Here is a 15,857-nt window from a genome sequence, read left to right on the forward strand (position 1 = left end):
GCCGGGCGCATTCAGTGCGTCCTACGCCGCCATCCGCTGCCGCTGAAGTTGAGCTGGCGAGGAAGGCCGACCGCATTCCTACCCGAGCCCCGTCTAAATGCGAGCTACTCTCTGATGCGATCGCTAAACAAATCCACATATGAAAAGAAAGCAAAAAGTTTCACTTTATTTCCAAAGAAGAACACAATGAGAAGACGGGTGAGCGCAGTGATGCGAGGAGGAACATCAACATCTGTTTTTTTTTTACAGATGCAGCCTCACCTTGTGGAGGCCCGATTCTCCCTGGAGGTGGTTTAACAATGGAAAGTAGCTCTTTTGAGTGCTCACACTTACCGAAACTTAACTTAAATTGCTTTAAACGGTGGTGGCCGTCTCACGTGACTACTATAAATCCTTCAGGTTGTGTCCTCATGTCCCCTTAAACCAGGATACACGACTGTGTGACAGGCAGGCTGCATGCGTTAGGCGGCATGCATCGTCTGCGCTCTACGGAGACGCATTGGACGGCTGTATGTTTTGATAAGGTGAGAGTCTCTGTCGCTCCTCCTGTGTGAGGATTACCACATAAATAAAAACATAAATAATCTGCAGACTAATCCGACCTCCTAATAAATAGCATCATGGACTCGGCGCCTCCACTTTGACAGACGACGATCCATCAGTGCACACTCCCTTCAACATTATACGGCATCACGTGGTTTAAAATGTCAGCTGTGTGGCAGGCAAATCTCTGCATAATACACTTCAAACTGACATGTTCATGATTGTGCCACGGGGATGGTAATGCATATAAAATATTTTTACATCACTATTAGCCATATGTTCTCTGACACACTCAGTTTTGGAAGGTAAATGCCCTTTTTTTTAAGCTACCAGACAAATTGTAAAATCCTCGCATAAGAAGAGTTATTAAAGATATTTAAATCAATGAAAACTGTATGAAAAACAGCAGCTCCCCGCCAGGTGTGTCTTCATTGACCACTGATGTGGTGTTTGAAAGAATGCATGAATGCATTGGGTAATCCCCTGACTAGACTGCCAGTGCATCAGATGCTTGGTCTGGGCTGAGAACAGCAGTGATTGGTGAGTAATAAGTCACGACGTGAGCAAGAAGTCAACATTGGTATGAAACAGGCATTAAAAGGTTGTTGTATTTCTGCTGCAACAGAACCCCGGGGCGCACATCTTAGACGTTTGCTGCAGCAGAACGTGACATTAGCTGAGGACAAACAAAGAAGTGCGGACTTGCCCAAATCTGACTAGGCTATTGATCGGACGTTAGAAAAGTTAGTTATGACAGAAGCAGCCACCTGTTTCTGCCCTCTAAACATGTTTTCTCATTCTCAAATATTCTCCGTAGCAGGGCTGCAAAGACGTTGAGAGGAAAAAAAGGACCCAGAGCGCACAGATGACCCCTTTCATCAGCAAGCCGAAACAACAAAATTGCTCTATATATTATGCGTATACACTGAAACTGATGCCGTCGATTGGGGTTATATAAATATCTTTTTTTATTATAAAAATAATATAAAAAGTTTGCTGAAATATTCAGTCATGTGCAGAATATGTTCGAAAACGACAATTTCTTTCTATAGTTTTCTTTTAGGTGGAGGTTAAAAGCTCAAATCATCTTGTCCTCCGTGACTACAGCCTACATTCATTTTTTCAAACCCTCAAAATACATCAGAAAAGGATATTTGCTCTTTTTCCTACTATTCATGAAAATGTCCTTAAGTTAAAACTGTCATAAAATCATTTTCTTCAAAGGATTGCTAAAATTGTCAATATAACCCTGTTCACGCTGGCCTTGAAATTGACCATGTAAAACCCGCTTCCACTATAGACGTGACCACTCAAGGCGAGAAGTGTTTCATTCTCTGCTATAGTCGTCATGGTGCATCGACACACAAGCCGGAACCTGGGAAGAGGAAGATCGCATCATCCAGCTGTGACAGTAGATCTATGCACCATTCTCCCATTTCTCACCTACTTGGGACTGGCACATTCTCCCCCCCCCCCACTGCAAACGACACCTCTGAGTAGCCCTATATGAGTGACGGCCTTTGGGGTTGGACCAACAAATTTGCTGGTGGGTATCACAACGTTTAAGTGCGTCAACTGCCTCCACCCAGTGGGGCACAACGCGGGACAAAGTTAAGTGCGCTGAGCCGAATCGGACAGAGATGTAGCGCTCCTCGATGGGTGGGAGATGGTTGATAATTCTTTTAAAACACACACAAAAGAAAAAGGAATTAAGTGACTATGCTGTGCATGTTGCATTGGGCCTTGCGTTGTTTGTGCGCTGTGGGGGGACTGGGGATGCTCAGTGGAGGCATAAGTAGGAGGATTGAGACGAAAGCGCCATTGTGTTTTTAATGCGGAGCTTTAATCAGGCGCGCGTTACCCACACGGCATCACTGCCACTGACTATTTTGCAGTTGGGCGGGCGAGCGGGGACGAGCTAAGAGAACGGCTACGGATGCTTCTACCAGTGCTACTTTTTTTGTAATTGAATAAACTCATGCATAGGACAGAGATCCAGGCAACTACAATAAAAAGAACATGATTGCAGATAGACTTTCAGAATCCTCCAGCTCACGGTGCGTCGCCGGAGCTCTTCTCACCTCCACCAGCTCCATCCAGCCCTCCATCCGCTCAATCCCTCCCAGCCTCCGGGGCCCCGGCCCTCGGGAGGACTCACGCAGACCAGTTGATTAAAAATCACTTAGTGGAGAACACCGACAAAGCTGCCCTTGGGATAGGAGGGAGGGGGATTGGGGGGGCATCAGAGGGGTAGAGTGAAGGGGAAGAAGAGGAGAAGAGATACTTAGCGGGTTTCAGTTAGATCTGAAAAGTTGACGTATGCCTCAAAGTGGGAACGAGCAAAGATGTGAGAAGTAATATCATTGCAGGATTAAACAGCTTTTGTTCTGTGCGTCTCACCGCTGGAATACGACCAACGATGTTCGACTAACATTAGAACTTGTGCAGTCAAAAGCAAGACGTGATTTGGTTGCTGCATGGTTGGATTTTAGGTGACGGTTGATTCCTGCTTATGCCAACAATAAGGGATTTTAGCTACTTCACTAGTGTGTTTAAGCCTAATGAATGCTTTTTTTAAACACTGTTCGAGTTTAAATGAGCTGTACGTAACATTAACAAAGATGCAAACCACGATTAGCTATGTTAGTAGAGATATAACAGAGTAATGTAGTAAAAGTCTACCTGAGCAGAGAATCAAATGGGCCGTTTTCCGAGCTCCCCTTTATGGACCGACTGCAAACACGTTTAGTGCTCTGTTTTTGTTTTTTTTACTTCAAGTGTGGCCATCCTTAAATCTTCCTTGTCGACGTGTTTGTGGAAGCTCGGACACTTCAGCTCTCCATTGGCCTCTTTAGTCTTTAGATGGTTGCTGGAATGAAAGGAGATCCTGTGGATGTGGGGCAGTAGACTCGTTTCTGTGGCTCCATTTACCAACGAGCTCTGAATCACAAATAAGTCAGATAACCGAGTAGATCCGTGAAAAGGGAAATGTTGAAGACAGCTGACACTATGCAAGGCGGAATACTCAAGGAGCTTGTTTTGTCCAAACAAACAGTACATTTAAAAATAAAAAAAAACTCAGATATTTATTTTATTGATGATTGACTTTAATTCAAATAAAATAATAATCGATGAACGTTCAGTTCAGCTCTAAGCATCACGTTATTCATTTTAACAACAATTAATCTGTGATTGGGCCAACAAAGGCCAAAACAACCAAGGTGTCGATTATTGGACAATTAAAAAATGAATAATTGATTAATTGTTCATCATTTAAGCCTAAAAGCCAAACATTCCATAGCTTTTCAGTTGTCAAATTGTGTTGCTTTTTTTGCCTTTTGTGATCATAAACAGGACATCTTCAGGTTTTTTATTTGGTGTTTGGTCAGAAATTGTTTAGAGATTACAATGCTTTTGATTGCTCAAGAAAACATCATTGGATTAAACGAAAATCTAACTAATTGTGGGTTGCGGTTGAACGTCACGCGAATATGAGAAACAGCAGGTCAGCGAGTCAGTCAGAGGTTCCCTGCTGCACAACCACATGACGCACAAACGCATCAGTTGGTTGGAAAATAAATGTGTCAACACATGATGACCGTTACTGGTCTGATCGTATTGTGACACCCAAGACAGCCGTAATTAGTGAGCAGAGCACACGTGAGCAAGCACACACACACACACACACACACACACACACACACACATTCAGATACATGTGCAAAAGACACACACACACACACACACACACACACACACAGCTGCCACTGACAAGAGCAGGGCAGCACGGCTCCAACGGTTTACCAGCTTTCACTAGCAGATGGTAGCGCACGCACGCACACACACACACAAACTTGCACACACACATTTGTTGTGTTCTCAGTTCTCAGTAATAGTTGTAATCCGCTCATAATATTCTGTGTTGCAGGTGCAACATGTTTGACAACCTCTTCAACGCACGGTTCACTCTTTGCTGACGTTAGTGATTTTTATTATATTACCTGATTGATTTGCATCACAGCACAGTAAGGACAGCGCCACACAGGAATCCCCAACAGCGGCCAGCGTAAACACCCGAAGAGCAAGTGAGCAAGGTGAGAAGTGTCTCTGGGGAGCAAAGTTGAAAGACGAGTTGAGCGTACGCAGTGAAAAGAGAGAAGTAGCGGCAGACAATGAAAGAGAGATAGCAGGTATATGAAGAGAGGAAAAAGGGAAACAATGAATACGGAAGTCTCCCAGGATGCGGGAGCAAAGTCACCCCCTCCGTATCCCCGCCGGGGCCCTCAAGGGTCAACTGACAACTAAGAGGCTCATTGGTGTCCAGTACATTGCCTGTGCAGACAACTGGAGAAAGGAAAAAGACACAACCTTGTTTGGGGAATTATACATACATTCACGTGCACACACACACACACACACACACACACACACACACACACACGTTACGGTCTCTCTCGCGTCGACCCCCGTCTCCGCTGCCGCGAGTCCCCCATCCTATTTCTGCTGACCTGTACGTGGCTGAGGCTGACAGAGGTGAGCACACAATCTCCCGACGCCCAAACACAGAGAATTGAATCACCCCTGGGCTGACCTCCCCGGAGCAGCGCCTCGCCTATCTGCACCCGGAGCTGTCGAGGGGATCGTTTAGGGCAGACGGTGACCCCTGCGTGACCCCCGGGTCCGTGGCTCTTCTGCCTCGGCTGCCGGGCAACATGACAACCTATACAGGGCCCTGTCAAACGCATGATTGACATGTTCCCGCCCATCTCGAACAACATTCACACCCGCCCCGGCAAATTACCCCAAAACCCAGACAGACGGCCGAGTCTCGGCTCCCAGTTTGCTCTCCTGGCGTTTTCCATTATGTTGCGCGCGCATAGATTCCGTTCGGTTTGAAACAAGGGATTAATTGTGTGAAACAACGTGGCTGCGTTTTTCTTTCTGCGGTTTGTAGAAGCTGAACCAAGGTTACCAGACTGCCTCAGTTTAAATAGGAGAGCAGGTTACGTGGTGACTAAATCAGAACAAATGTACCATGTGTGATTAAGTCACTGAGTTTTTTTTCTTTCATTCTTGTTGTGTAGATTTAGTGTGATCACGCACCACTCTCACTCTCAAACGTTTCCCATGCATTTGCCGTGCCTATGATGGAGATTGGTGCACACACACACACACACACACACACACACACACACCAACACAAAGAAAGAAAAAGAGCTGCAGCACTCCCTACATCAACAGTGGCCTAGATAAACACGATTCACACAAAAGAGTCACCCCGTGAAAATAACCCTCCATCCAAGCATCACTGCACTTATCTACTCATAAACATAGGGATAAATCAATTCAGTGAGGAACACCGATTTTTTTTTCTCTCATTTTAAATTACAGCTGCGGTACCAAAGCTAGCATGATAGCATAGGTCAAATTTACTAACCTCCTCTCCATGGCAACAGTCTGCCTCCTACAAAAACAAAAAAAAGGCTCAGTGTGGTTTGCTGAAGTCATTGTGAGACGCTTTTCCATGACCTGCGGATGTGTGTGTGTGTGTGTGTGTGTGTCATGAGGTTGTGGATGCGTCCTTGCGTGTGTTTCACAAGGACGCAAAGAATGCGTGGATGTAGATGTGTACATTCATATGGTGGTATATCTGCCTATCAATGTTTGAGAGTGCGTGTGTGTGCGTGTTACGACAACCCTGTTATCTTAGCGTCTGTATTAGCATTGCCGCGTTTTACGGCTTTGTTTTACTCTGACCTGTATAATCAGTGTCACATTAGCAACACAACAAATCAAACGCTGCTAGTTCCCCCCTGCAACCTCTCACACACGCGCACACACACACGCACGTCCTCCTTCATGCTCCCAGCTGGCCACCTCACCGTGTCAAACAGATGCTAATTAATATAAGAACTAATACCTATTACACAACATACAAAGCTCCAAAACCCCAAATTTAATTTCTTCTTCTTTGTAATAATGAAAGTTCTTCCCATTTCCCTCTCAGCTTTTAGAGCTTACAGCAAAGATGATTAGATTTAAGTGTACATGAAGATATATTTAAAAAAAAACAGCTCAAATATTACGGCAATTCATTTACTCCAATTCAAATCATATTTTTCACCGTTGTAATTAAAAAGGTGATGTTTTACATTATGCCAAATGTGTCTCCTTTAACTACTACAATATGAAAACAATGTAATATACCGAAACTAAATGATTAGTTGATCAGGAAATAAACTGCTATTTGGATAAAGAATTAATGCTTTCAGCTGTTAGATTTTGGAGCCGAGTGCAACAAAGTCACTTTAGACTACAAGGGATTTTTTTTGCATGTCAATTAATAATAAGAATAATAGTTTGTTACAGGCCTATGATTTAATAATTCAGATATTGTTAATAAGCATTTTGTTTATTACATGTGAAAAAAAATAAAATACATTTTCATAAATTGGTGTTGTTTTGTCGCTCTGCCACAGTTCCAACCGAAGCCGACTCTCTGTTCTTTACATTCGGTACAAGACACTTCACCAACATCTGCTTTTTGTTTGTTCCCACAACATCATTTATTCACATCATTTATTTTTCACCATTTTGACCTGAAATGACAACATATATAAAAAGAGTTCACCATCAAACAAGGTTATCAAATAATTGAACATGGTCTTGGCCATTAGAAAGAGTGCAGAGTATTTTATTTCAAATATGAAGAACATGAAAAGCCGTACAGTAAAAGCAGAAAACAGAAATGTGGAGTTCCCAATTAAAATTGTACAGTACATATCGCCCTTATGGTTCAGCACCAATACAGACTTTTGTTCTCATTTCCTGATAAACGGAGAGGAAAGTCAGCATCCGCTCTGCTCCTTCTACTGTAAACCCTCCAGAGAGGAAAAAAAAGGAGAAGAGAGGAAGGAAGAAACTGAGAGGGGAGGAAAAAAGAGGAAGGAAGGGAGAGAAGACAGACGGAGACAGATGGGCAAAAAAAGACAAGTGCGGAAAGACCGGCGCAAAGAGGGAGCTGAAAGGAGAGGGAGAGGAGATGCAGGGAAAGATTGAGCGAGGAGAAGGAGGCGTACTGTAGGAGATCCAGCTGACATTAGCGGCTGAGTTTATGAGATGTGATGATTAGCCAAATCCTGCTAATCAATGACACATTCACATGGGTTCCTGCTCTGTTGCTAAACACTAATTGGTCTATTCTGCGGCAAATAGGGAGATGCTGTTTCCCACTTCACCGAGAGCAATGCAAGCTGACACGGGGGCACATGGAAGAGAGCGGGCGCACACACACACACACACACACACACACACACACACACAGTGTTGAATGTTACTTGCATGCACATACTGTACATCTGTAGCAGATTCTGGTACATAAAAGGTCAAATTGAGACTGATTCAATTTGAGAGTGGATGAGGAGCAGAAGATCCTGCTCGACTCGCTCTAACAATAAGGGGAGAATGGGATCCTAGAGCGGGCCGGTTGAACCAGTAGAGAGAGGGGGGGGGGAGAGACGGAGCCCTAAATTCAATTTCACTTTGTTGAGTATTTAGATAATGTCTTCTAATGCAATGCTGAGCCGTGAGTGGGTCCACAGTACAGCAGCAGCAGTCGTTAATCACTGTGCAGCAGCAGCGCCCCCACTGTCTGAGGAGGGGCACTGCGGCCCCGAGCCGCCCGCTGACACCCAACACCTACCGGGACCAAATTACCAAATTTGATATATATATATAATATTATATTACAGTTCAATATACATTTTGTATTGTGGAATACAATTTACATGTTCTTTATTACGGTCACTCCTATGAATACATTGCATGTACTGTAAATAAAACAAAATTACTACATTACCCATTCATAGGAATTAAAGAGCACGGAAATCCATTAATGAATAAGTAATATGTTTAATATCTGCTCAGCTTTGTTGTCCCTTTTGGCTGTGTTTTAATATATCTCAGGACATTGATTAGAAGTTATTTGTTGTAAATACTTGTTGAGTAAAGTGAGCTCTATAAAATGTGCGTGGGATTCATCCCGGTTCGGCTAGTTACACTCTGTTAGTCCATAATATGATAATTCAGCAGCGATTATTTAGGCAGAATGCTGCTAAACGTAATCAGCCAATAATGATTAAAACTTCATTTTAGTTCCATTTAGAAAAACAAACATGTGAATACGGCCTCAATTAATTAAATTAATAATTCTGTCCCCTAAATCAATTGGTTAGGACATTTAAGCCAAACAAAAAAGAACACAAAACTTGTTTTCTTTCAATGAAAACTGAGCACCACTACTTTCTTTTGTCTGACTGCTCAAACAGAGCAGATTTTTTTTCAAAAAAAGTTTATATCAAAAACAATTTGAGAACCATCAATAATGAAAAGTCATTTGCAGCAATCCAGTATTATTTTTTTGAATTAACGACTCCCCTCACCTAGAGAGAACAGTATTGTCATAATATTTTCACATCTTTCTCATGCACGCCCACGACTCGATGAGTGCGGTCAGTATTCCTCTCTGCGTGAGTGCCAGTGGTTAACAGTGCTTTAAGTTGAAGAGGAGGACAAGAGGAGGGTTCACTTAAACACATGACTGTTACTACCTAAATATTAGCGCAGGGACGCTCTCTCCCTCAGAGTGTGTCTCAGTATGTGATAGTGTGTCTCTTTGTGTGTGTGTGTGTATGTGTAATTATGTGCAGAGGAGAGGCTGTTTGGGGTAAATAGAGTTGCAATTATTCTTTTAACCTGTTAGATTGTCAGCCCCACTAACACACCGGGCCAGGAGGAGGCAGAAAACAGACAGTGACAGACCGATAAGTACTGCATTCAGAGAAACAGTGGCACACATTAACTCAAAACTAAATGCCTACATTTCATATGACTTGTACTAACAGAAATGTGATTTTTTTTTCTCCCCCAGAATAAATGGGTTGTAATGATGTCTGTAAAAAGAGACGAACAAATGCAGTGTAATCATTTTTGTTTTATTACATTTTTTAAAGTTAAAATGATTGGAGCACCTTCGCCCCTGAAGAGATTGACGTGAAAAATAATGAATGAATCTATTTATGTGAAGTTATAATGTGGATGTACAAGGAGTGTTTCAACAACAAAAAAGATTTGATTTCTGTGTGTCAAGGCACGATATCACGGAGTAGATTTAATTTGTGATAAACTGTTGACAGCTGAAAATGGACCAAAGCATTCAACAGCACAACAGCCCACGACAGGAAGTACACTTTATTTTCCCTCAATACTTTCTAAAGGTCTCATTGCAAACACATGCTGACTCTTTCTGAGAGTAACTCAGACCTAATTTTACATATATTAATGTTAATGGTATTAATGCTGGTAAACAAAACTCATAAACCTAAGGTTTTAAAATGTACAAATTGCAAAAAAACACAAAAATATCCATTATCATCTGATCAATTAGATAATCTTAAGTACATTGTGAAGAAATATTCCAAAAACATGTCCCCCCCTCACTCCTTTTTGCTATATACACAGAATAACACACACACACACACACACACACACACACACACACACACACACACACACACATAATGTTATCGGCCCAGATCACCAGCTCAGCAGATCTCAACCGCATGTCACCTACGATAATTCAACGCACACACACACGCGCAGAGTTTGGTGGCCCTTGTCAATAGGACGTTAAGGGTTTTGCCACTAATGACCAGTGTAGAGATAAGAGAGGAGAGGTTAATGTGTTGCTGTGGGTGATCAAGATAAGAACGATCCCTTCAAGCCTGCGGACAATAGCACAGTGAGAAAAGGAGTGGCAAAAGAAAAAAAGAGAAATACACAGAAATAAGCAAAGAGCCTTGCGGACAACGTGGTTTGTGTCAGGCCAGCCGCCACTTGTAAGCCATTGTTTATCACGTGGAACAAGTTAACTTATGCAGATTTAGTTCATCAGTGCTGCACACATAAATACGTCCACCACCAAGCAGTCCAGCGTGTCACTGAATGGGTCCACAGTGCAACTCAAAAGACGAACCAAAGAGCCAGTGTCGCACTCAAAGGGGATTCATTTGGCAAGTCTGTGCATTCATGTGTGCATAAATACAACATCGATATATCTCTGGTGGTTTGTTTGTTCTAAGTATTCTCAGCATTAAGGGACAAACACAATATATTTGGTTCAACCATAACACTCATGCATGTAGATACGCTGAATAAATATACTATGTAATCTATATCTCACACACACACTCCCAGGTAGGACGGTGTAACATAAAATCCCCCCCCCCCCCCCCCATCTGTGCGGCCGGCTGGGTCGGCTGACATTTGGACACTTGTCAATCATCTCTTTCAATAGCCAAGCGGCAGGAAAAATGGAGTCGGGGGGTCAGCAACTCAGAGTATCGCCATGGCAACAGCTGCACTGAAGTTCATAGCCTGCTGGGACTGCAGTTCTGAGTGTGTGTGTGTGTGTGTGTGTGTGAATGTCCATTTCTCTTCCTGTTTCAAGTGTGTGTGTGTGTGTGTGTGTGTGTCTCCTTGTGTGTCCAATTGTTCCCCATCAGTCAGAGGCAAATACTCCTCCCATTTTAGCTCTCACCTTGCAACCTCACATGCAGCTTTAGCCTTTCTCCCCCCTCCCTCCCCCTCCCTCCCCACTCCCAACCCTCCTAACCAGCGGGTCAAGGGACAAGGCCCTGCAGGAAGTACAGCACTACCCCCTCCACCCCCAAAAAGAGAGTACTTAACCTTTCACCACCTTGGCCTCTCCTTCCCCTTTGCCTCTCAGTTTTGCTCTTCCTCGCTGGTGTGTTCTTTCATTGTGACGCTCCGCTTGCACTCGCGCTCGAATTGTTCTTTTTCTCATCTTCAATAGTTGCGCATTCATCCGTTCGGCCGCTCCGCATTTCGCCCTTTGTTGTTGAGGCGGTGGAAACGCGCATGTGTTATCCCATACTGTGGTTGACATGTGCAAGCAGCCCCGTGTTCCGCCAAAGCACAAGAAAGCACACAAACACAACAAACTACGCGGCGTCTGCGCCGCTGGTGGTCTGTTTATGGGATGAATACGGAGGATAATTTGTGTTCTCAGTCAGGGAAAATAGCTCCGATTGAGCCTGCGAGCACAATCCACTGACCCGTTTACCGAACACTTATCGCAGAGAGGTTCACCACCATTCATCCTCCCGGGGCTCCAGCAGCCACACAGGGGCCGACGACTGGTCCCTTCTACCCCGTAATGACAGCACGATGTGCGGTGACAGCAGCCGCGCAGATATGAATTTAATACAGTGCTCCAAATGCCTGCGGGAATAAACACCTCCCCGTGAAAATGATGACGTAAACGTTTACGCAGGAACTTGCTTTTTGGGGATTTGACAATAGTTCAGTTTAGAAAAAGGGCCGGACGCCAAACATGTGTTGCTTTAGATTTAAGAAGAATGGTTTCTTTTTGACGCAAAAAAAAGGACTTGCCTACAGAGTAAAAAAAAAAAAAGTACACAGGTTGCTACATATATGTACGTTTTCCGTACTGTAACTGGTGCATTTTATGAGTAAAATGTGCTGCTAATAGCTGTTTGATGTGGATTAACATGCTCCATTACCCCAATGTACCAACACTGCCACAGTCATTACAGAGCACACACACACACACACACACACACACACACACACACACACACACACACACACACACACACACACACACACACACACACACACACACACACACACACACACACACACACACACACACACACACACACACTAACACTGCTCCATCCAAATCTCCCCCTGACAACGCCTGCAACACACATTGGCCCAACACTCTCCCTCTTCCCAGTCCCATCAACGGACAAGGCCAGACTGGAATGGCGTAATTCCGGGGGATAATTCATGTATAATTTTGGGATAATCTCCAGCAAACCGTTCGGAGCGCTGCCACCCAGTTCGCCCACAGCGTGATTACCAGGCTCCCAATGCCAGCCACTTGTAGTGACCAGCACCGCCAGCAACCACTTTACCGCCTGCAAAACAAACAAAACAAGCGAGGGCGTCCAGCAGGAAGAGGTCCAGCTGGGCTCAGAGATGCTCCCCACACACTGCAGGTTAATGAAAAGACAAATACGCGCAAACAGGGCCGAGGCAAGCGCATCCAAAACATCAATGCAAAGGCATCTCGTCACATGCAAAAGCATACGTGGGGAGAGCATACACACACCGAGCCCCCTCACGCCCCCTCCTCCCAACACACACACACACACACACAGGGGATTTTCTTTATGTGTCATTGCCATCTGGTGGTAGGAGTGACTAACACCATTAAGAGTAAATGCATGACCACCTTGACGTGTGTCGTTGAAATATACGGCTTGAGCTGAGGCCGAAACATAAAGGAAATTTATCCTTTTTTCTTTTAAGGACTTTTAGTTATAATTTAAAAAATGTAACACGTCTAACAGCCTTTTAAAACGTTAAATACGGGAGTCACGCCAAATCTGAATTTGCATGATACCTTAATGTTAAGATTATGTCGTTACATCGTTAAGGTTAACGATGTAATGACGCTGGTTCGACTCTGGTTCATACGTTGATGAATACTGACACCTAGCGGCTCCACCTTGGAACTGCGTACGAGTCACAGGTTTGGTCAGTAGACCCATGGAACAACAAGATCTGCATCTTTTACACAATTATTTTTAGATACAAAATTCCTGAGTTTTCCTACATTACTCTAACAAAGACTTTCTTTAATCTTCTCAAACCAAACATGGAAAATGAACTCATGCAAATTCTCATGAGGATGCCGTGATAAGTCTCTTGTAACATTTACCTGACTACATAATCATTAATACAATTTTCAGTTGCATCCGTTAGCAAATCCGTGCATCATTTGAGGATGTGAGCATGTGATCATGCACGCAGGTCCGATCTCTTCCCGTCTGCCCACACACACACACACACAGCTCACGCCCACTTAAATAAAGTGCCGTTCGGGTTTACTCACCATTAGTTAGTACTGTGGGCAGTGAAATCATATCGAACGTTATAACAGTTTCAGAATTTAAGTCATCGACATCATCTCCTTCTACCATCACAACACTTCGGATATAGTCAAAAAAATCAGAGCAATGTAGAAGGATCAGTTAAAGTTTCAGCCGTGAGGAAGTTGTCATTCCTGTAGCATCCAGAAGAAAAGGTGCCTCCAGCCGCACAGTTAGTAAAAAAGAAGAAAGAATCACTCCTCAACGAAGCGTTAAAAAGCCTGAAACGTGACGGTAAACAGCTGCTCAGAGCAGGTAGGAAGCAGGTCCCTCTCGGTCAGCCCATCGCCACAAAGAACTTCAGCCCAGCGCCTTGTGGTCCTACTGGTTGAGAACGAGGAATTCACTGCTCCAAGAGTGCGTTGACTGAGCAGAGGATCACCTCGCCATTATCACCTGTTTCGCCCTGCCAGCCATCGTGTCTCGCGGCGGTGAAAGCCCTCCTGTCAGCTTTATACCACGCGGACCCACCGGGCTCCTCTCTCACCCCCACCCACCACCACCACCCTCCTCCGGCTCGCGGCGTTGACTGATTTGCTCTGCTCCATCTCTGCACTTGACCAATCCACCCTCCACCGCGCTCTCAACTCCACACGGATTTGCAGTGTGCAACCTGCTCGGCTTTTAAGACACACTCACTCCCCTCTTCCCCCCCCATCCTTCTCCCTCCCCTCTCCCCCACTGCTGCCGAACCATTCACCTGTAGACTTCGAAGTACTCAACTCCATTTCCCAATCTCCCGCCCTCCTAGTCTCATTCTTATCTTGTCCGTCTCTCCTATTTGCGTCATTTTCCACCCCAACTCCCACCCGGTTTTCACTTCTACCCACTTTTGGTCCTTTCACTTCCTCTAATAAGTCCTCAGCCTCCACCCAACCATTACCAATTTTCTCTGACCCACTATTTGCCATTAGCCCCTCGTCTTCCTCTTCCCCTTCCTCTTATCCCTCCACTCGCCACCCTTGTCTCTGCCTATCCTCCTTATATATCCTCAGCCTTCGCTTTGCCTTCTCCCCATCTCCAGCAGCATGAATATATTATTATCTACACAATGGGGCCCTGCTTATTGTTTATGAATTACCAGCCTCGCGGCCAAACAAAGCCTATTTTCATAAGAAACCTCCATTTCATTTCAGCTCCAATTAGATTGGGGGCTAAAGAATAGGAGTCCTCAGGCCTCAGCCCCTAAGGATGGCAGGTCCATTCAGCTTCATTCAATGGGGCCTTATTGCTTTCCCATACAAAAGAGCACGTGGACGGGCTTTCAGACTGAAACACCAACCAAAAATGACTGGGAGACAGTACTGTACAATAACAAATCTTTAAAGAAAAGACACTGAGTGCTTATCCTCCCATCCATCAATTCATCCCTCACTCTTTGCTTTCTTCTTCTCCTCTGTTCGTATATTGTAGGACCTGGACATTAATGACAGACAGTTGAAAGAGAAAGAGAGTGAAAGAAAGAAGAAGAAGAAAGAGGCAGAGCAGCTCAGTTTTTCACAATACACGTCAAGTCTAAATGATCACAGGCTGCTGAATAGACAGATCGAAAGGAAAGGAGGTGAGTCGCACGTATGCATGTGCAGCTAAGTGATTCTCCGCTTTGAAAAGAGCGAGAAAGGAGTGAACGAAAGAGAAGAAGAAGACCTTGATGCTTTTTCTGAGCTGCACAATAGTCGGGGAGTGCGAGAGCCGCAGCGTGGAGCACCCACAGTGACAAGCTGTCACTCCATCCTGGCAGGGAAGAAAGAGGCAGGCGAAGGGAAGAGGGGCCGGGCAGGTCACAGCACTGATAATAAAACTCTGCCTCTTCAATTCAAAAGTTTCTCGCCAACCAGACCCTGGACAGGAAGCAGATCGCTCTCAAGTTTCGTTGTGGTGTAAGAAAGTAAAGTTCCACCTGGGAAGACCAGGTAAGCGCCACGCTCCGTTCATTATCGGGGGCTTAGTGGGGGTCGGCCAGCCGAACGCAGTGGGAGCGAGTCAGGCCAACGAGGTCGGAGGGCGACGGCGCTGGCGAGGCTTCATCTGAGGAGATCTGCTTCGCGGGACCAGTGCGGATTGGGCCTTTGTTCGGATGAAGTCACATTCAACAAGAGACAAAAGGAAACTGTTTTCGTTTCCATTGAGCGCAGGTGAGAGTCACAGGGAAAATGTTGACGTCTGTGCTCATTCATCCCCCCCGACCCCCAGACAAAGCTTGGCGCGGTTATCAGGGTACACAAAGGATTTCAATAGGGAGGTCGTTTCAAAGAGAGGTGGCAGGCACAC

The sequence above is a fragment of the Gasterosteus aculeatus genome, chromosome 16 (genome assembly GCF_964276395.1).
Source record: "Gasterosteus aculeatus chromosome 16, fGasAcu3.hap1.1, whole genome shotgun sequence".
In the NCBI taxonomy this organism is placed as follows: domain Eukaryota; kingdom Metazoa; phylum Chordata; class Actinopteri; order Perciformes; family Gasterosteidae; genus Gasterosteus; species Gasterosteus aculeatus.